Source organism: Calonectris borealis, chromosome 6 (assembly GCF_964195595.1).
Source record: "Calonectris borealis chromosome 6, bCalBor7.hap1.2, whole genome shotgun sequence".
In the NCBI taxonomy this organism is placed as follows: Eukaryota; Metazoa; Chordata; class Aves; order Procellariiformes; family Procellariidae; genus Calonectris; species Calonectris borealis.
This window is the reverse complement of record NC_134317.1, coordinates 33249216-33272647: the sequence shown is the minus strand read 5'-3', so window position 1 is coordinate 33272647 and position 23432 is coordinate 33249216. Positions and strand designations below refer to the sequence as shown.

Here is a 23432-nt window from a genome sequence, read left to right as displayed (position 1 = left end):
TGAAGTAGTAAAAATGTCTTAAAGTATGGTAGTGGGTGGTGTATAACTTTTTCATTATCCTGTCACACTCTGAAATTCTGCTTTGCAGCACCTCAAAGTTAAGAGCAAAACAAATTTATTGCAGTGTATCTGTCCTTTCAGGTGTTGGGGTTTTTTTGCCACTTTTCCTATCTAGATTTCAGACTTGGTATTAATCATTTCTCATCTCATTCTTGAGATGAGATAAAATAACAAGGGACTGCAATGCTAAATTCGGATCAAAGGAAGCCACTGCTTTCCTTTTTTTTGTTGCAAATCTAAAATGATGAGATCAAAAAGCTATTTATTCTATGTTAATTTCAGTGTCACTTTTGAGGAGAGGATATTCTCTATTCCCCAAAAAAGTTGTCTGTGCATTAAATAGTTTCTGTGGCATTTTGAATATGGTGAAAATCCTTTTGTTAATTTTTGATGCTCTACTGAAAGTGAAAAACCAGATGCAATTTAGGCCTGGAAGACATTTTGTCTCTTTTACAGGGATACGCACATTTGTGCATGCTTTTTAAATCAGATCTGCAAAAACTTCCTGTCTTCTTTACATGGCCAAATCTTTGTGGTTGTATGAAATTGGTTCACTTATGTACAAACCCATGCTCAGTTAACTGATTACAATGTATAAGTTCCTGGATGCATCCAGAAGAAATAAAAAAATTAAAAAAAAAAAAAAAACCACACAAAACCAGCAAACATTTAAACTGGCAACATGGAAGGCATTCAGACTCATGGTAATGATTGGTGCTGGGCAACTGAAAATAATGCATATAGATGATTATTTTTTAGTTTTTCAAAGTTTGAAGGGTTTTCAATGAACAGAAAGGGTTTTATTTATCTTTCCTACACATCCTCAATTTTTACAAGCTAAGATCAGTGGGATAGATCTTCCTGCAGGTTCTGCCCTGGAACAATAGCTGTCTGGAGTAGAAGATTGGGGAATCTGCCAGTGTATACAATGGCATGTCACACCACTGCCAAGTAACTCCATACCTTAGACCTCCAGGCAGACCTAGCCATGAGTTTGAATATGCGTGGAGGTGTCTTAACTTGTGCAGTCTAATATCTGCCATGTGTGCCTTTAACCCAGAATATCACTAAAATGTGAAATACAACTAGGACTGTACTCTTCTGAGGCATATGTATAGTACCTCTCCAGTAAGTCTGACTTTTTTACAACATATGTACTTGTATGGGTTTTCCTTCTCCATGGACTAAAAACTAGTGTTTTTTCAGTTTGCAGTGCTTTTTTGAATGTTCATAAGGTATAGAGGAATGTAAGTAGTAGCAGAAACACAGGCTTCTGACATTTAGTATTCAAATAAGAACAACAGACTTCTAATGCCCGAGGGAAGCTAATAATTGTCCACGCAGTAATTAGATCATAAGATTTCTGCTGAATTTATAGTTATATTAATTAGGAAGTCATTTCTGAAGTCAAAGTTTCTGGAGTCTGGATGGTACTGAAGTTTAACTTTGTTTACATATCAGGAGACAATGACCTCTTGCTATATGAGAGGAAGAGGTAGATTTGAACATCTTTTTGACAGTCAAAGACCAGAAATCCTGTATATTTGTCATTGTTATTCTAAATCTGCTGTTGTAGGTCCACTTACTTGAATGGGGATGATTTATTATTATTACCCATTTTGGATCAGAAGCAAGTTTCTGTCATTCAGATGATCATAGCGAAAGGAACACAGGAGAGGATGAAATCTTTGAAGGTAGAATATTTTTGTTCCTAGCTAGTGGATAACTCTTTCAAACAGGGTCAGAGCTAGCACAAAAGGTTTTATGTAGCTGTGTTAAGGAATGCACCGTGTCTTCCACATCCCAGTCCTTTTTCTGTGATCAAAATAGAGAATCATTAGGGATTTGAAAGTGCGTGACTAGAAGTGGTTTGAAAATGCAAAAATTCTTCTGCATTTCAAAAACATATGATGCTGCGAAAGGAAAGCAGTGTGCACTATCTATCAATGCTAGTACAAACACTTTCTTCCCTTCCCACTTTTCCTCTGATAACTTACCCAGCAATTACTTGCAAAAAGAGTTCTCGCAGCTGGAGTGTTTCTTGTCATTATGGTGGTAACTGCTGTGACAAAGCTGAAACCCTGAACTCCATACCAAAGTAATAGTTTCTTCTGTGGCCTTATTGTTTGTTTTTGCATTACCTTAAGAGCTTCGGACTACATTAGGGGTTGGGGCAGATAGGTAGTTAATAGTTTTCCAACCTAATGAGCTGAGGTTGTTGATTGATAAGGGTTCATGAACCTGATAGGTAAACTGCCGTCACTGTGGTCTCACTGCTTGTTGTCCTGCAAGATTCCACTGTGTCCATGCAGTCATGACCCTGCAATTTGCAGCTGTGAGACTTGAAGCTTATTTTCTGTTCCCACAAAAAATTGTGAGTACCTTTTACATGCCACTTGTTTCTCAACCACAATTAGCACTGCATACATGACTCACTTTCCAGTGTCTGTTTGCTTACTATTAAGCAGCTGATTATGTTCCCTGCTTATCTGTTGGGTTTCTCCTACTTGCACCATTTGATCAGTCACATCACTGTCATGGTGACAATCTGGTCTATTCCTTATGTGTACATTACCATGGCAGAACAGCAGGTGATTAGCTTTGATATTTTTTTCTTGTTCCGGATGAGAAAGCATATATAGGCTACCTTCCATTCTATTGTCTTCAACATTACAAGACGCATGTAATCAGAAACATGAAGTAGGTAATCTACGTGCTTAAGTGATAGCATCTCTTCAGTAAGAGTAGTGTCTCCTGACTTCAGGATAAAGGAAATGCCAGCAGGCCTGCATTAATAGGCAAGATAGGTGAAGAAGAAAATAAGTTAATATCATATAGTGATTATGGTGAGCCAAGGCAGGGAAGCAACTCCTTCCAACTGATGCAAGAAATTTGAGATAGCAGAATACCAAACTCTGAGGGTTTTTTGGGTGCAGGCCAGTATTTCTCACAAGATTATTATACTTTCTAATGTGATTACCCTTTCTGTTTAAGGTTTTCCTACCTGCAAAATGTTTGTTTCCTTAGGAAAAAGTAGATATAACCTTCCCACACAGAAGCAGCAGAAAGAAGCATTCCTGAGTTATTGGAGATGGAGCAAGAGAGCCATGATTACTTACAAAAAATACCTGCCAGGACCTTGTGGGCCATGCTTCAACCCACAGTGGACTTGAAGGGTATTACAGAATAAACATCTAAAAATGGGTTTATAATGGAAACCTTGACAGCAGTAAGCAGGTGCCACTATAATGAAGAGCAGTGACCCTTTAAAGAAAAGGGTTGCCAGCAGGTAAATAAACTGCCATTGTGCAGCTCACCTCGTTAAACAGGAAAGTTTGGAAAATGATTGGAGAAACAGCATCAATCAGTGTTAACTTAGACATCAGTTATAAGAGACAGCTGCCTGCTGTGGGACAAACATAGTGTATGTACTATTAAAAACAAGGTCTTTATTCTGAGAGTTGTGCTACAGGTAATCTGAACCCTTGAATTTATATCCTGTTTGCAGTTGTCAGGTTCTTCAATATAATTTTTAATCATGTCAAATTTCCCCCCCCTCAAATCTTTGACGTATGTAATATACTAGGTCAGGTGGATAGAAATATTCAGATGAGTGAGTTGAGCTTCAGACAGTCTGCCACGTGTAGTGGATATGCCAGCATAATTCTGTATGCATGCTTTCCCCTTCTTTTTTTTTTAAATTTACATTTCAATATGTCAATGTAATTGTCTGGTCTTGACTGTTTCAAGTTCATGGGTTACTGCAGCCAGTTAAAGCTAGGTTGTTTGGTATGGCTTTCCAGTTGTTGGGTTTTTTGTGATAGCATGAGTGTTGTTTCAGGCAGTTTCACAGAAGCATGGCAAAATTGCTGAATGAACATGGCTGCTTTGATTGGCAGGGGACACTAAGTCACAGCTGAAGCCTTGTATCATCATTGACTGCAAAAGCAATATTCTTTCTAGAGCAGTGAAAGAAAACGCAGAATGGAGTTTGGAACTGTTTTGTTCATTATCAAGCATATCTCATTCTAGAGATTTATTTTGCATATTTTGTCCTGCCTGCGAGCTCTTCTGTGGGACAGTGTGATCTTGGATTTTGTTGCAGGGAAGGTAGTCAGGTTATCTCAGGCTTTACCTCATGTTACTGGGTTTTTGGTGTGTTTTTTTTTTTGTGTGGGGTTTTTTTTTCCCAAACAGTCTTGTATGTCTTCAGAGGGAGTACTGCTGCTTTTTTTTATCAGAGATAATGATTTGGACTTGCCAGACACTGGTTTTAAGGCTGATTAAAATTTAAATAAGCTTACAAAGCAATTGAGTTAGTGGTGCAAAATCCTATGTAATTGCTTTCAGTTAGTTTTTAACCTATCATGTTCTGCCTTAACTTCAGATTCTAAACCTTAACTGTTTCTCAGCTGGGAAAGAGAGAAGTATAATTATACATTTAAACTGTGGCATGTAGAAAAATCAAGTATTTTTTCCTACCAATTTGATACTACTAGATTCTCTATCCATTCATCTTGAAGTATTGCCAGAAAAACATGGTGCCAATCAGTTTGAACTCCAAACTAAGGACTGCAGCTTTTGAAGCAACAGGAATTTTTTTCCTCTGGCAGTGTTTACTTCTAGGTGTGGCCCAACTTGCTGGTGTTTGCAGACTGGTACTGGGTTTCTTTACCTTTCTTCACCTTTACTGAACATATAGGTGCAGTATTAATGAAAATTAATCTATAAATTGACCTGTATTTTTTTAAATGACTGGTTAATGCCTGTTGTGTGTGTTCATAGTGATCTGAAAGGAGCTTGAAGCTATAAAGCTTACAGCAGCTCTAATTTTGACTGCTAAAGAAGCAAAGCGTGGCTTCTGAAGGTTTCACTTGCTTAATCTGTTTTTAACTCCTCACACATTTCTTGTTTATCAAACTGGCTGCTTTGATAAAGCTGCTTACCTCAGATCAAGAGCACAGTATCTATCAACTTCAATCAAATTCCAGGAATGATAGTCTACCTGTTTTGTTATCTGGATCTTCTTTAATTTTGGAATAATGGGTTGCATTTAGCAACTACCTTCTTTTTAAACATGATAGTCTTTTTTATTCTTGCTGGTTAAACATTTGGTGTTGTTTCCCTTCCCCCAAAAGTCAGTGTAATGCTCTAACAAGTACTGGGTAAAGGGTGTCTCTTCCCCAGTCTACTAGCTATGGTCCTGTTAATACAGCCCAGGATACTGTGAGCCTTCTTTGCTTCTCAGTCCCTCAGTTCCTAGACTGTATTGTTGCAAGGAGCTCTTCCTTTTCAGATGCATGCTTTTGTCTTTGCTGAATTTCACAAGGTACCTCTTGTCCCATTCCTAAGACTTCTGTAGGTCTGTCTAAATAGCAGCCCTGCCTTCAAGCACGTCAAAGGGTGCCACCAGTTTGGTGTAATCTGCAAACTTGACAGAGCACTATGTCACCTCTTCAGAGACATTGATAAAGGTGTTAAACACAACGGGTCCCTGTGACATTCAACTTACTGGGCTCGGTACGAGGTATAAGTATGTACTGTATATTTAGAACAAACACAGCATACTTTCTGCATGTAATCACCACTTGCATAGCTGAAGTAACTCAAGCTGGGTCTCTTACATGACCTGTTAACGGGAAACAAAGATGATACTGATTTGGTAATTTCATTTCCATTGTTTATGGCTTCACTGTGGCCCCACTGTATTGTCTTCAAACTGTTTATAGTGGTATCACTGGTAAGGCCCTTTGCCTTACTTCTCAGCTTGTGGCTGTAGGTTGCTCTTCTACGTATTGGTTCTGCAGCTCCAGCAGCTTTAGGAAATTGAAGTGGCAAGCAGAGGCATTCTGGGAAGGGAAACTCGCTTGTTTCCTAAATGGCTGTCCAGTTGCATATGTTAGAAATGGCTTCTGGCTCAGAATTTGCTCGTGGGAAGTACAGCTATTCAATAAAGAGAGGGATACCTTACAACAGAACCAAAATGTGCTAAAAGAGCAATTGCTGTTTATGGTCTCATGGCATCGTTTGATCTCAGCATTGTTTCAACCTTTTGACTGGAGATTGAGGCTTTTGAGTTTTTGGTCTGTCCAGAACACCTAAAATGCCTTTCCTGCAGCATCCCAAGAAAATGCTGTCCTTCAAAAAAAAGGAGAAGCAGAAAGGTCCTACTAGCTCAGATTCAGGCAAGAAGTCATTTAATGCAAAGAATGGATTATCTTCCAGTTTTAAAACAAAATTACAGTAGTGTGTAGCTCTTAAAGAGAAGAGAAAAATTGGGATATTTCTAGTTTCTGATTAGAAACCTATTGTAGGGGTTAGCTGGAATAATGACAGCTCCTTTCTAAAGCATGCTGGCTGCATATTATGATAGCAGCATAGAATAAACTTGCACTTACTTTGTTTTACTGCCTTGAAAGATATGTGAACCTCTAATGCTTTAACTGAAATATTAAGCTTCTGGAGCCATCTGGTTTAACTAGTCCTAACACTTTCAAATAAGTTTGTTAGGAGGCTACTGAAATAAATGTAGCTGCCTTTCTTCCTCTCATAAGCTTTTTCCTTTTGTAATTTACCTTGCCTTTTTCACTTGAAATATTCTTAAGATACAAGATCTTAAAGAGAGTACTCATTAATCCATATTTTGGGAAGGTATACTGACCTTGCACTTCCTATAGATGTGGGTGGGCAAGGGATGAGTGTAGTCATCCATCATCACACGTAATGTGTGCCAAAGTGGAAAGAGTAAAATACCCTCGCAAAGACAGTAAGCCAGTGATTCACATCATTATCTTCCAGAGCTGCTTTTCAAGCAGCAGTATATGGTGTGGAACAGCATATTCTCCATGAAAAGAAATGCAGGTATAAACTTTTACCTCTTCCTGACATTGAGGAGCACATTCCCCATTCACCCATGAAAATTTTACAGTTGTTTATTCAGCCTTTGGAGCTCACTGTCTCTGCCTGAAGCCTGTCTGAATATCTGTGCGCTTCTGACAAGACCTGCTCATAAGCAGTGGAATCCATAAGTGTGCTCTCTTGCCTCCAGCTTGGCCTCTGGAAGTATTGCTCAAGGGACTTAAAATCTGGTGATCTTTGAATCCATTTAGTGCTTGAAATTGAACATTACTTACCCCTTAGTTCTTATTGGAAACAACACAAGAAGATATGCCCTACTAGATTAGAACAATGGTCTTTCAACCTTCAATGCTGGCAGAAAGCGATTTTAATTAGGAAGAGCACAGAAGTATCTATTGTCCATTCCCTTCATACTTGCCCAACATCCTGAATGCTGTATTAGGGATTTGCCTGTTACACTTAGCATCTGTTTATGGGCATGTTTTACAAGTTCAAAAATAACAGTATTAATATGAATGGTGGGAACAAACCTTACGTCTGTTCAGGCTTCAACATGCGGTTTCTGAAGTGCTCCTAATGCCACAATGTTCCCTCTCTATGAACCAAGTTACTAAGATGACACCATTTTGTTGTAGACTTTTTTTTCTCTTTAAAATACTTTAACCCTTTAATTTAATTCAAGCAAATAACATTTGAATTTCTTATGTCACACAGGGTTAATCCATTCTCCACAGTGAAGTGCAAAAATTTCAGAAATAACATGCTCTGTTCCACTGCCATCCGTATAAAATACTGTTTACACTCCAGGCCTATTGCTTCAGGAGATTATTGATAGGAACAGCTGCTCCTTCACAAGAAAAGTAGAAAAGTCCTTCCTCTCTGACCAAGGGCACTTTTCAGCCACCTTTACTTTATCACCATGGCACAGAAGCATGGAAGATTGGATTTCAGACTTTAAGTAATAATAATAAAAAATGCGTAGGAAAGAAACTCTCTAAAACTTCACTCGGGAACTTTTGTGAAGCTCTGAGCCATCTCCCTGTGCTCAAAAGGATTTGTTCAAAACAAAATGGAATTCGGAGCATAAGATATACAGTACAATCAGTATCCAACTTCAAATGCACCTCGTTGCTACTGAGTTGAACATTGTAATTACAATTAGAACTCTGCAGTGCTTTATGCATAAATTATTTAAATTAAACCACATAAATTTTTCAAATTTTATCTCCAAGAAACACTTCCAAAAGCCTGCTAACACTCACGTCACAACTCATTGCTAACATGCAAAACTATTAAAGGCTTGATTATTTTTTTTAAATCTTTTTGGAACTAGACTCTGAGCAATGACTTGACTTATTTCAAGTTGAATGGGTCTTGGGTTAAATTTTATTTGGTGGTGGTGCTGGTGTTGTAATTTCAGAACCACCTTCAAGCTCAGTTGAGCAAAAGACTAAGCTGGTACTATTCAGTCTTTCCTTTCCTGGTAAGAAAGTAGCATTCTGTGACTCTTTTTATGCAAAGCAAAAGCCTCTCCAGTAGAAATAAGGAATTCATGCTTTTTACCTTGCGAGAGCAGCCCTGGCTGGTGTAGTAATTTGACATGATATTGACAATTATCCGCTTGAGACAATCCTAACAAAAGAATAATATTTGCAGGTGAAAAGAGCTTCATGAGAGAAGGTCTAACCAGGGTGAACCTGACTTCTGGAGGACATCCCTCAATTTGAGCATTTCTCATGGGTGGTCGGGGAAAGCGATGTGATCAGTTCATTCTTCTGTTGCCAATGCAGGTAAATGAAGCGGGTTAGACCAGCCTGTGATAGATACCCCAGCCTATCAGAGAATATCAAAACCAGGGAAGAGTAATGGGAATTCCTGTTTTGCAGATCCTCATTAGCCTGAACTCAGAGACCTAGTAAAAAACAATCTAGAGTTTCCAAGTACAATATATTTTTTTCTTTTAATATTTATTTTTTTACTTTTAAAATCAGAAACTTCTTCAAAATACTTTTTATTATTAAAATACATTGTATATGTGAATGAGTCGCTGTCCTGCACTAGACTGTTTTTGATTTTTATTTTTTCTCCACGGAAAAGGAGTGGAAATGAGAAAAGCATAACTTTAGTGATCATATTATTCCTTTCCCTTTGTGAATTGAAACAATACAATGAAAGATCTGCTCAGCCAGATATAGGGAGTGTCTGAATAACCAGGTGCTTGATTCTGATGGTTGGCTAAGTTTCCTGAACTGTTCAAACCATTTTCAGCCCAGTTTGTATTCCTTCTGTGGGTGCTTATTAGCAAAGAAACTCTAAAACCCCAAAATGAGCGGGGCAGGGGAAAGAAGATGGAAGTGAAAAAGTAGGAGTAAATTTTAAGCCTGATCCAAGAGGACAAATCCTATCTTGCCTGATACCCTATTTCAGAGGAACAGTATGCTTGCAGTAAATCCAGTCCTAGTACCTAATAGCTGCAGACTGGCTTACACTCCGAAGCAATAAATGAATACACTCAGACAAAACTGAAAGCCGAGTGATCAGCTTTATTTTAGTATCTCCGAACAGTGGTGAGCTTGTGAACTCTGTACTGGATGTCAGTACATCTTGCGCTCTGGGCTATGCTGCGTTCCAAAACGCTCTGTGGGTCCCTCATGAGAGGAAGTTTCTCGTGGCCTTGCCAGGTGCTGGATGGTGGCAGTCCTGTGTTTAGGCACCACAAAATGATGCTTTCCCTGTACTGCAATAGAAGGTAAAGCAGTGGTAGGGTATAGAATTATTTAAGTGCACTGAAGATGTTTCTGAAGGTCCTGGGACGCATACTGAGTGTTTTACAAACACAGAACAAAGATGTGCCTCTTCCAAAGGGTTTAAAAAAAATCACACAGGAGACAAGTGAGATCAGATGTAGTCAAGCCAGACAGGGGACTCAAAGAGAAGGATGAGTAATCACAGGCAGCATGTTATCTATCCTCTTCAGAGTTGTCAAGTGTAAGCTTGCATTTGTTGGCACCAGATACAGAAGTCATGCCACAAAGTGACAGGACTTCAGGGTTGGTTTTTTTTTTCCCTGTAGAGATGGGGGAAGGGAGGAGAAAGAGCAAAAATGCTGTATTTTTGGTGTGAGTGGTTTCAGCATATTACAGTCCCAGAGCAAAAAGGGAAAATGGAAAACAATGTAGAATTTCTGCTGTTAGAAAGAATGATTATTTTTCCCCACATGGTGTTTCCAGGTGTTTTATACACATACACTATCTGTATATAAATTAACATTATGATAATGAGGTCAACTTACTTCAGGGACTTAGAAATCTCTCTCCACAGAAACCAGTTCTCAAGATTTTTATGTTGAAAGTTGATGAGTCACAGCACCTTTCTAGACAGCCTTACTACCTCCTCAAGAGAAAGAAAAGTAAATCTCTGTTTTGTAATTTGTCTGCATTGTATCGCTGCCTGTTATGGTATAGGAGGATAATCAGTATCCCTTAAAATGGGGATTGAACATTCATATTTTTTGTGGAGTCATAAACTGTTGGGATAGGGCAGTTATACAAAGCAGTCTAATGCTTGGTGACCTGAATTCATGTGGATGGCCTGCATTTTAATAAAGCCAAATAAAAGTGCTATATCTCAGTATGAAAAATGTAGGTCATCCTCAGTGACAAGAGAACATATCTGGGAGGTAGTGACTCTGGCAAGGACCTGGAAAGCACAGTGGACAACCAGTTGAGGGACGGTTCTGTTGGGAGGCTGTGGGCTATGCAGCAGATGGAGAATTGCAATGGCAGCTTCTCCCCTTAAAGCTTATGACTATTAAAACTCAAAAGCTGTAGAGTCTTGAGAATATTAACCTCAGAGGCTATTGATATTTGAATTAGTAAATGTATCATACTTTAAGATTGAATGCTGTATTAACCTGTTATTTGACCTTAGATATTGTCACTATTGCGTATAATTAATGTGTATAGCAGCAGGTGCACTCTAAAATAAATACTGTTGAAGAGTACTGTAATATATGACCTGAGTTTAATCACTGAGGCAAATGACTAGTTTGAAATTCTAGCAACTCTGCAGCAGTAACTTCTGTGCAAAATACTGGTTGTACCAAACGAGCTGTGATATAGATAGGATTAGAGCAGTGCAATCTTTATCAATGCAAATCTTTAACTACTGGGATGTGACTTTTCCACCCTCACCCTCTGTGGGCAGTCAATCTTAAATCTTTGTTTCAGCGTACCATTGGCGGGGGGGGTGTTGTGTGCTTGAGAGGGGGGCTGTTATTTTCCCTGCCAGCTCTTCATTGTGGGGAGGCATAGGCGTACTGCAAAATGATTGAGGTATGCAAAGGAAGGCGTCCTCCATGACTAGTAGTGCTGTAAAGGGACATGCCATTGCTTGTTAATGTAAGCTTTAAGAGTGGTAACACCCGATGGTAGTATCAGGAACAAGTATTTGGCATCAAATATATAATAACAAATACTGCAAACATCTGCAGACAAATAGGTTAGAATACCTGTAGCAAACCATAGTATTTTTGTCTTTTCATCAGAACCAAAATAAAATATATTAATGATCTGGTTCTGGGAGCAAATTCAATAAAGGTTTTAACCCTCCTCTCTGTCAGTAACTCATACTCGGCAGTCTACTTTGGTCCAGTAAAATCACCTAATCAATGTTTAATATTATGAATGTTCTTAAATCTGTTACTGGCCATAGACTTTATTAAAATGAATCACTGAACTGTAGTGTGCAAGAACCTGGTCTGCAATTTACAGAAGACTCTGTTTTAATCCTCTTATTCTTAGACATCTTAATTCTGAATTCCTCAATGTCATTTAAGGTTTTCACGTAGTATAGTTCTGTTTCCTGAAAAATCAGTGGAAAGTGGAGTTAAACCAACACAGAATATATCTGAAAATCTCATCCTTAAAGTCTAAGTATTTTTTTAATATTAGAGTGACAATTTACTGCTCTAGAAAATGTAATGAAGAAGGGTATGCTTTTTAAAGTGCCATCTTTTCTGAACAAATAACTAACACAATTTTGCAGACATGCTTATTTGGAGGAGAAATTAATATTGCTATGACACTTAGATACCTGATGAGAAAGAAAAATAGACCTGTTCCAAGGTGCTGAAATTGTGGAAGAAGACAACTGAAGATCTAAAACTTGTCTTGGGCTTTGCATCTCTTAAATTATAAATGAAAGGAAAAACTTTCAGCTTTGTATCCTTTATCATAAACTGCGTATTAAGTTAGCTATGTGCTTCTAGTAACTCAGTAACAATGACGCATGGCTTGAGAGTCTATGTAGAGTTAAAAGGCTGCATAAGAACCATTTCGGCTTCCTTGTGTAGGCTACTCAAACCTTTAATCTTTGCATGATCAAGTAAGCAGGGCTGTACGGGGCAACTTTCCTCATAGCAAATGGGCATAGAATTAACCTCATGATACACAGCTGCTGAAGACCAACAGCAAGATATTCCTTTCTTCCTGCAGTGATGGAAATCATGATTCTTCCATATGTTATTGCTTGGTGGTAAGGTTATAATACCTCTTAAGTATAGTATTTGTTCCACCATGTGATTTAGATCTTGACTTGCAATTTCATCTTTTCAATTCTGGAAAGAACCACAACAGTTGCTTGGGGTTTTTTGGTTTGCACCCCACCCCGATCTGGGTGGTTTTGGCACTCATAGGAAAGTTCTAACCTCAATACCCATTTTTAGCTGTGTTTTGGGATGAGTCAAGAGGAGAGACAATATGGAATTCACTAGTGAGTTTCTCTGAAATGCAAAAGACAGCTTGTATATCAAGCCAGACCAATTCAGTGGATAAACGGGAATGTTCAGTTGTGTCTAAATAAAAGTTCAAAGAAGAATAACAAACATCTTATTTTCTCCCCTCCAAAATTTCCTTAAACCTATATTTAAGTTTGTCTAAGACTTATTTCCCTCTTTGACATGCCGTTTTACAGTTAAAAATACTTCAACAAATCAGAAGTAATCCTTAATGTTGCATGCAAATTCTAAACTCATCAGCTGTAGTTGTGTAATAAAATCATGTCCAAGCACAGTGTGACATGCTAAAGATGGTGTTATTTCAAACCCCTGTGGTTTATAGCCCACAATTCCATTATAATTTATCCAAAACTCCCTTTAAGGTTCCCCATGTTATCACTGAAAGTATTTCTTTGTTGTCTTTAATTACTCTGACAGAACTGTGGTAGACTATAGGTTGAATGTGTTATTAAACAGGCTACAATTAAATGTATGTTTCAAAGGCATAGTTCTGTACTTTTTACACAGAATTGAAGACAAGTATTCCATGAATTAATCCTATTTAGTAGTGTAGCGCTCATGGTTCAACTGTATCAGGACATCAGTGTCCTGTTGCAGAGTTGAGAAAAGTTAGTAGACTTGGATGTAATGCTTCATTTCTTTTTTCCTATGCATAGTAGTACAGAGTATTTGTATCTAGCACTGTATGTGTATAGTTGTTAAAAAAAAAAAAAAACCTTGTGATGGCACTTGCACTTAAATAGAACACAACAAAAATAGGATTTGTTTAATAAGGAAAACTAGTGCTGTTTCCAAAACAATCTAAAGTTGATCAAAACCAGGTTAACTTTAAAACTTATTGTTTCCTCTTTCCAATAAATCTGTGCCTATCTCATTTGTAGCATGAATGTTCATAAATACAAATGGTTATAAACACTTTTTTCAGAAAAGAAGCCACTGACCTAAACAGCAGCTTCTGTTCAGCATTACTCTTGGTTACTGTTACCTGCCTGATAAAGTCCCACACATACATCATGAAAAGCTTTTGGAGAGGTTTTCTATTGGTCTAATATGTTCCTTTACTATCAGACAGTCAATCAGCCAACATGTAAAATGCAAATAGGAGCTTACAGATATCCCAACAGCCTTTTCTACACTGATAGGGATCTTAAAAGATGTTTTTCAAGGAACTCGAAACTGCTTTGTCTGAACAAGCTGTTTTGTCTGTCATCTTTCCTATTTTGCAGAAGCAGCCATGCTTTTTACTATTAATTTTGAATGTGCTTTTTTACTAAAAGCATTTCCCATCTGCTGACCTGTATTTTACCACTCGTGTACTACTTTAACATTTTAATATGATGATCTGTAATGATAATGTTGAAGGGTGGAACCACTTCCTAAAGCAACTTCCCTTTGAAGGATTTCTAGTTTTTATATTGATGAACTAAATGCTTAAAAGATGGAAAACAAAATTTCTTGGAAAGAATTAATATACACCAGCTTTTTATTATAGGAGAACAGGGAGATTGTGGGCCAAATATTGTTGAAGATCCCAAAAGCCTGTGGAAAGTAGTGACACCTGCTTCCAATGAATAGGCCATTTTTTTGATCAGGCCATTCTACTGTATTACAGAATCTTCTCTCTTCCTTTCAGTAATAGAAAAAAAAAATCCTAATAAGTTACATGTAGGAGTACATATTTTAGAGAGATCTGTAACTCGCTATGACCATATACTGTTAATTTTACTTCCAGCCACATTAGTAATCCATAATTGACTCAGATTTATGAATGCATGTTGCCTTTTTTATTTTCAGTCATCAAGCTTCAGGGAAGCTGTTGTTAAAGGAAGCTTGAATTTCAGTTTCACTGTATGACTAGACTGTGGTTTTCTGAGTGATGTGTTTTATTATGGGCTTATGCTAATGACCTGCAGGCTGGAGTCTTTAAGTCTGTAAGGAAAGTGCATCTGCAGCCCTAGGAGTTACCAGTTAGGGAATAGGTGTTCATCTGACAAAGAGGTGGAGCAGATGACTTCTGTGGATACCAGTTTTCTGGAACTTCCCCTAAGGTGAATGAAAAAGATGGAATAATGTTATTTCTCCAGAAAGAAGGAAGAAAAAGCTATCATACCAGCAATAGGATTAAATGCAGATCAAGAGAGAAGCACAGAAGTGGTGGGGTTTGCTATTATGCAGACTTTGTGGTTTCTTGACCTGCCAAGATCAGAGGAATTTATTACAAAGGAAGGACAGTAGGAAGCACACGAGTCAGAAAAGGCTGTGAGCTAGAGGAGGAGGAGGACTGTTAAGATCTTAGATATGTCTCAGAGTGGCAAGAAAAGGCATGATACAATCTCTACCACCCCCTTGTATTTGCTATCTGAAGTAAAAGAATTACAGCTTTTGGGAGCCTGGGTAAAGTTGATGTGTTGGTTTGCTTTCCAGTATTACTAAGTAAGTCACTGTAAACATAGAATTCATGAAGAAAGGAGTATATTATGAGCTGTTTGAGGGTTTTTAGGAATCGGTGTTTTTCCTGAAGTACTACAGCTCCTAAGCTGAACTTTCTCACTGACACGGAGTCAGTACTAAGGAAGAGCAAAAGGACTGGGAAATGGTGACTGCAGCGTACGAAGTCAGTAAAGCTGAAGTCTTACAATATTACATATGGCAGTAGTATTTCAGTCTAATGTTTCATTCCCCTTTCTCCTTTGAAAAACACAAGATATTTTCTGCTAAAAAAAAAGGTATTATAGACATTTAGTCATGAGCCTGAATCTCTGTTGCCCTGTCTTTTGTGCAGTCCTCGGTGCTGAAAATCAGAGTGCTTGTGCATCAGACTACACTGTCAGTAACAAGACATGAGATGCATGTCAAAGGCAAGCGTGGTTCAGTACATACAGCTCATCTTAAATAATTCATATTATAGAATATCTGAAGTTGGAAGGGACCCATAAGGATCATTGAGTCCAACTCCCTGCTCCTTGCAGGACTACCTAATGCTCTGGTATTGGATGGAATTCTGTAATTATTCCTGGACATGTCTCAGTTATATCATTACAGTATGTCCTTTAAGACTTTTTCCTGTTCCATTATTCCCCCAAATTGCCTCCTAAATGTTTCCAAAACAACAAGAACAACAACAACAACAAAAAACCAAAGGCTTTTTCTTTCTTGCAAACTCACTTTTCCCTGGTAAGCTGACAGATTCCTATGCACTGAAAGGAAACAGAAGATTATCTTGAATTTCCTCTGTTTCCTAATATTTGCAGCTGTTTCCCTCCAAACAGCCAAGACACCTGTCATAACAAAGAGGAGTGCTTTCTTTGAATCAATAATAAATCAGCAAGAATTATTAATGTACTAAAAGGGGAAGCTGTTTTTTAAGCATTATTCACTGATTTTTATCCAATCTTAATGCAACACATAAGAAAACATATTGTTTGCATCTGTGATCTCATTTGTCTAGATGAGAACGTAAAGAATGGAACAAGCACTGAAATTAACCAATGGTTTAAAAAACCAAATAAATATATTCTGTTTGTACTCATTAACATAATGATGAAAAACAGACTCTTGAAACTGTCTTAGAACTCTAGTGCAAATTTTCTCACCATTCAAATCAAGCTTGGCTTATAAATTAAAAAATTGGGTTAACTGTGACTCATTAAGGAGATAAATAACATTTACAATTTGACACTTAGTTCAAAGGCTGTCATCACCTGTCCCAGTGTTCATCCGACTGTCCCAAAAGGCTCAATAAGTTTATCTGGTGTGTAATGTCCGTTCTTTTCTGAAATCTTCCATCTGATTTAATCTTCAAATAGCACTTATTCTTCTAGTTCACAACTGGTTATTAAAAGTGTGGACAGTCAAATATTGGCATCCAGAGTGTATTCTACACATTCCAATTTGTTTCTTACGTTGTTTTAAGTTCCTGACCGCTCTCTTCCCCCTGCCCTTTCTGCAAACAAATGGGCACCAGCAGCCCTTCCCACCTGCACAGGGTTCTATTAACTGTAAACAGACTGTGCAGGTCGGAAGAGTTTGCCACATGCTATAGCACTGAAAACTTGTGGAAAAGCAAGTGTGTTAGTTTTTTATCATCCTTAACATCTTCTTTTTATTACTATGAAGTATGCAAGTTCTGTCTGAGATCAGGGCTCTCTTAATTATTTCAGAGATATGTGAAGGGAGGAAGGGATTCCTTGCCCAGAGAACTTATAACCTAAATAGTTAAAGCAGAAAAAGATTGGAGAAGGAATAGAGCACAGACAACTGAGATGCCTTGCCCAAGATCTCATGGCAAGGCAAGAACTAAGTCCAGCACCCTGACTTGCAGTTCAAGAACCTGTTCTGCTAGATGTGACAGACTATACAAGTGTTTGGTTTTGCTATGCAGAATCCTGGTTTCAGCTTGATGTGTCCTACTTGACTAATTAAAGTCAGATTGTTTTGGAAAGGTAATGTGTGCAGCTGCAGTTACTTCAAGTTCTATTGCTTTCATCTCAGCTATCACGTGTGTCACTAGATCGATCCTGCAAAGACAGCTGTAGCTCATGGAACTGAAAGATGTATCCTCAAAGCTGAAAGATCCCTCATTAGGAAAAGCACTATCTGTGGATGGAGCAATCCTGCAAAAGACTGAAAAAAGATTAGTGTCTTGGGCACAAACTAGTGAAGAATTTCATTAAAGCCCTTCGGTAGTCCTTTTTTTAGGTCCAAGATAGGCTGTTACATGGAAGGGTGGCAGAAGTATGGCTGCAGGGCACCTGGGCTTTGGCTGACAAAGTCTCAGTGAAGGCTTCAATCTGGACTTCAGAGGACTTGTTTCTTGTTGCACTGGCACTTCTAAGACCATACCTAGAAGTCTTCTGTTATGTCCAATATGCTGGAGATTAAGTAGCGTGTCAGTCCTGTCTCCCAACATCCATTCATTTAATTCTAGCATCATTTCCTTTTTATGCTTCTAATATTCTGGCTAATCTACAATATTCTAATACTTGTGGCTACATCACCTGTATCAAATTAAATTTTTAAATTAAAAATAGTGCACTTGTTAAAGTTTTAACTTTCTTATCCTCAGTAGGAGTTGGTAACAGTGTTACGTTTAGGCAAAGCAGTGAAATTGAAAAAGAACTCGTAAGCATTTTTCAAATTATTACAGGTAAATAATAAGCAACTTTTCCCTACTGCTGTTATACAGTGATAGCTCTCTTGTCTCAATTTTTATTTTCCAGTGCTAAATTAATTTAACAGTTGCTCCAGACCTCAGTAATTTACTCACATTAAACGCACAGCTAGGAGAGTTCTGGGGATCTGCAATGAAGAGGAGAAAATGCAGTGTGCACTGTTAATAAGAAATTGTATTTCTTAGCTTTATTGTGTGATTATGGCTGCAAGGAATCATAATAAATGGAAATAAACAGAAACATGAAAAAATTATAATATAAAAAGATTGGCGAGTCGGGTATTTTGGTCAGGGTTTTCAGAGGCCCCTGGTATTGGAACGCCTAATTCCTATTAAATTTCCATTAAGTTAGTGGGAATCCACCTCTCTCACATAGTTTTGAAAACCTTAGTCCTTTTATTAATACTCACCATGACGTTACAGAGACGAATGTTTGGTTTTTCAGTTATTTTTTTTCCTAGAAAAAATGTGATACAAGGCTTACATTTGTACCATAAGAGAGCTGAAATCATAGTGTGATCCCCATTGGCTTTACTGGGCTTTGGAACAGACCTTGTCAAATAAGATCAGGGAGCTTTACACAGAGGTAGAATAGGATGCACTAGAGGAAAATCGGCAAGATGCTGCTGATTTTTATCTTGCTAAAATACAGTAACTTAAAAGATTGGGGATATAGCCTTCCTCAGATCCAAAGCATTTGCTGCAGGTGTCTTTCCTTTTTTTTTTTTTTTTTTTAAAGTAACTGGATTTGTAGCTCAGGTGTTTGAAGTAAATGTCTGAATTGTAATGAATCCAGCCCTGCTGGCAGTAGAAACAGATGGACTATCTAAATTATACTTAATTTATAAATGTTTTGGAAATTTCTTCAGGCTTTTACTATATACATATGATTTCATTTGCATGTAGGTACTGGAAAGAGACTGCAGCTGAACACGTTTTATGTAAAAAAAAAAGAGGCATCTTATATATAGAGAAAGCGACTGTCACGTGTTATCATGCTGCTTCAGTGTAGACTTTCTTTCTCCCAGCTCTTATCTCTCAATATACATATTTTTTCCAGGCAAGACTTGTTTTTTCCATGTATTTTTGCAAACTTGGTGGGGTGGAGAGATATTTAGGGAAGAGAAGTTTCCAGAGTGTATGATAGCACTGGCAGAATGAGAACGAAAGTCATAGCAGCTCAAGAGAAACTACTGAGCAGAAGAGGGACCAGGCTGGCTGGCTTCAGGGATGAGGAATGATGATGCTTGGAACTGCAAGGAGTGGTGCTGCAAGGCAGAAAGCAACTGGTTGACTGAAATCACGACTGAAAGCAAGGATGTGCTTGAGAGGACACACTGGGCAGGGAGGGCGGCTCCCCTCTTACCTAATTCTGTTTTAGCTTGCATCTAAAATTGGTTCTATTACTGGATTTTGTACTTTTTGGGTTTAGCATGTTTGTTAGCTCGTTTATTGCTTTATTGTGTGATTCCATTATGCCTTTCCACTAAGCAGGTATGCAAGTTTGCATCTTGCCTGTATCTAACATTGATTCCTCAAATGATGAGGAAAGTAAGCCTTTTAGAAATCTCCCTCTGCAAGGCAGTGAGGAAGAGTCTTCCAACAGGAGAGAATTACTTCAGATGCAGCTGGTGAAGTGCAGGCTTTTAAATCTGAAAACGTGGATGAAACGTAAAGAGGCGGACAAATAATTCTTCTAGAGAAAAAGGAGATTCGTTCCTGTTCCATCCTGTGGGAGACATTTTTGAAGATTCTCATCTGAACTCATAGAAGCAGCTTCTTGTTTAATTTTTTATTAAGAAGGATTTTACATGAATCGCATGTGATTCCAGGAACTGATTGTAAGGTGGTTACCCTTAGCAACTTGTCATTTGCCTTGGATCACCAAATAATGACCCCATTGTATGTAGCAGGTGTTCTCCATAATAACTGCAGGGAAGCAGAGAGAATACTACAGTGATATTATGCATTTATCTAAATTGGGAACAGCTCATTTTCTTAAGGAGAAGACTTCTACTTTTTGCTTTACAACCTTGTGTTTCTATGCCCTGCAGTTCAGAAACAAGCAAGTAGAGTAGGGAGAAAAAATCACAAGGAATCAGCCCTTCCCCCCCCCAAAAAAAAAAAAAACAACACTGTGAAAAAGGGCAAGAATTACTGTAAAACTCAGTCCTTTGTGGCTAAGATATATATCAGTGAATGGACTGGTTATGTGAAAAATGTTTGGGATTTTTTTTTATAGCTAAACATAAATACTTCTCATTTGTGATTCAGACAAAATTAGTATTTTTTTGCAGGAGATACTTGTTTTGTTTCAGATTGCCTTGCCAAGGAAGAGAAAGCAAGCACTTTTGGTTTCTGAGTAAGGGATTTTGAAATCTCCTGATGCTTAATAATGAATCTGGCCTTTTTCACCAGCAGTCGTACAGAACGCCGCAAAAGAGATGTGGGAGTGGATAATCTTGCCTCTGACTATGAGATTCCCTGGAAGCCATCACAAGGCTGAAGATAATAATGAGGAAAGAGCTGAGGGCTGTACGTGAACTGCTTCATGGATATTCCAAGTCAGACTGACTACCCATTCATTCCTTTCCTTTTCTGACTCTTTCCTGCTTCAAAGCAAACACGTGGAAGGTCACATGAGAAACTCCTTCCAGGCACGCAGGCTAACAGGAGAATCCTTTTTAGTACAGTCCCATGGGAGCCACTCTTGTGTGGAGGGAGCCTGAAGGCAAAGAAATTTCTCCCTACCCGCTCTCCCCCAGGCAAACTGGCCTCTGGGGCAATTGTGAGATGGGGTTTGGGTGTCATTTTTGCCGTCAGTCGGAACAAGTCCTTTGCAATTGAAATGAACAGCAGGAAACCAGAGCGCGGGCCCAGAGCTTTGGAGATCTTAGATCTTTTATTTATCTTTTAGATTTCTCATCAGGGTTATTTAATTTACCATTTCTGGTTTCAAAGCCTCCCCCCATAAAGAGGCTTCTGCACCATTATTCTGTTACTAGCCTTAAAAGTCTAATATAGATACAGCTTGTCCTTTAATCTAATTAAAGACAGTCACTTAGAGACAACAGTGGCCTTGAGACCCTCCCCATGTTCATATGTATGTCTGCCCTTCAAGTTGGTCAGATATGAGAAATGTCACTCAAAAGGACAAGATGAGCATCTAAAATAATATGATTGGGGGGGAGCTTAGATGTCTTCAGCCTAAATATCAGCTAAATAGTTTTCCTCTGAATTCAAGCATTTAATCAAACACAGAATTAACTTGTATTTCAGGTTCAGCTCTGTTAAACTTATCTTTCTGTAGTGGTTGTATTTTGCGGCCTCAGTCAGAACGTTTGCAGTTTACAGGGTCAGCCCTTTGAAAAAAGCCTCCTTTGCAGTTCTCACTAGGCACCTGCTATTGCTGTCCTTACTCAGGGAAAAAAGTTTACTTCTCTGAGAACTGAGTGTTTAGTGTCTCTACGGAGAAGACCTGTAATCTACTTTTAGCAAATTAAAATCTAATATGGTTTGTCTATATTTCATTTATGCCGCAGGACAAATTAATGTTAAAAAAAGCCTTTGAAATCGAAATGGTGAGACCTCAGATTAACCTACTTGTGTTTTTATTTCAGGTTTCATTTGGGAATTTGAAGTGGGTGTTAAATTACTGGTAGGTAAAATATCAGTGACAATTTGCTTGCATTTTTCTGCAAATAGATTTTCACTCAGAAAAGTACAGTGGGATTTAGAAAAAGAAATTATGAAAATAGCTGTAGCTGGTCTGTTCCTTAAAGTGTTATTTTATGCTCCAAAACTTTAAGCAATTATGATCCTAGAAATTCATATTAAGAGTAGTCAATAATTACTTTATTTGAAGCCAGGTAGACTGGGGACAGGTCATGTTATGCTTTCTGTGCAGAGTTTGTTGTCCAAATGTGGCAATCTTTGCTGTGCTGTAAGGTGGCTAGAACTTGAAATGAAATTCATTTTCATATGTGAAGTGTAAGCAGCAAGGCCTAGTAGAAAGAGGGAAATCAAGTGTGTTTGTAGATTGACAGGTTTCTCAGCATATGTGACCACACGTGTATTTCTCCTGATGAGAAGTAGCTAGCAGTAAAAAAACTTGTTTTCCTTCTAGGCTCATCATCGCATTTTCAGGGCCTAAAGAGAAATGTTACTTTCAGCAGTACCAAACATTTATTCATTGAGTCAGTGTGTATGGTAAAATGAGGGGGGTTGAGGGGGTATCCCAGTTGTGTTTTGTTATTTTTGAACTGAGTTACCTTATGTTGGTCTGATTTCTGTAGGCTAAGCAAGCTATTCCTGTATGTGATGTCTGACAGCAGAACTGCTGAATGCAGATTGTCTGGTGGTGTTTAATCACCTTATAATCAACTTTTGAAGTGGCTAAACAAAGCAGAATTCTAATAGGGGGGAAAAGTATCAAAAAATACTTCCCATTTTTTGTTTTATATTTATTATAAATAAATATATTTATTATATTTATAGTTTACATACTTGAAAATTACTTACCTGTAACGCAGAAAATAAAATATATACATACATTGTAGTTTATTTAAAATACACGTATTGTTCTGCTTTCCATGTAAAGCTTCCCTGCAGGCTTTGGAGTTAAGGTTAGCTTTTCCTTTTTTAATATAACTTTAAACCTAACTCTTCTATAGTTTCTGAGCTCACTGTCATTTCTTTTCACCAATTAAAACTGACTGCTTCAATGTGGAAGGAACAAATATGAAAACCAACAGCCACAGTAGCAGTTTCATTCATGGCATATAAGCCCAGAGAGTGTCAGGAAGCCAGCAATCTGGCCGGATAAATGCTTTATCCATGTTATGCAAAAAAATATTTCGTATTAGTAATCTTTTTTCATGTTTTGGTTTAAAAAAGCCCATTATTTTGTGAAGTCTAGTTTGACTTGCTACATAGAAATGTATTAGTTGAATAGATAGAAGAGTGTATCTTGTCTTGGATAGTTACAGCGGTTGTTAGTCCATTTGCTTCAGGGTAAACACAGATCAGCTCAGAGGTCAGAAAGCAATTGCCTTCCATAGTGAAGCAATATTCAATGTAATAGTTGGTGTAATAAAAGGGATTAATTTTCCAGTATTTTGTATTGTGGGTAGCCATGGTAGGTTTCTGCGCTCTGTCCGTGTCAGTCTCTTTACTGAGTATAAGTAAGTAGTGACTTATATGTAAAGGCTTTCCTACAAAGCCTTCAATATTAGCCACCACCAGAATTAAGATACCAGACTGAATGGACTACTGATCAAATTCAGTGCAATATTGCTGCTTCTGCAACTGATAGCTGCAATTAAAAAAATCCTATGGGCCTGATCTTCCCTATGGCCTCGCATATTACACAGACTTATACTTGCTCAAGGTGTTGCAAGATGCTGTCATTGCATTTCACAGAGGTATAAGTCACTTTGTATGGTAGCAGTTACTAAAAATACAGGCATCGTGTCTTTTGATAAGGAGTCAACTCAGGAAGCAGCCTGCAAAACATGAGTGTCTATCATATATGCTGAGTGGATCACT

At 38.0% G+C, this 23432-nt stretch overlaps 1 long non-coding RNA gene across 1 annotated transcript in view; it reads left to right on the top strand.

The window, feature by feature from the left end:
• LOC142083936 (uncharacterized) overlaps window positions 1–23432 on the top strand; it is a 76662-nt gene that overhangs the window by 3000 nt on the left and 50230 nt on the right. Inside the window, exon 2 of the long non-coding RNA XR_012674188.1 lies at window positions 8575–8708. This is a non-coding gene — a long non-coding RNA (uncharacterized LOC142083936). The remainder of the gene's footprint in view (window positions 1–8574; window positions 8709–23432) is intronic.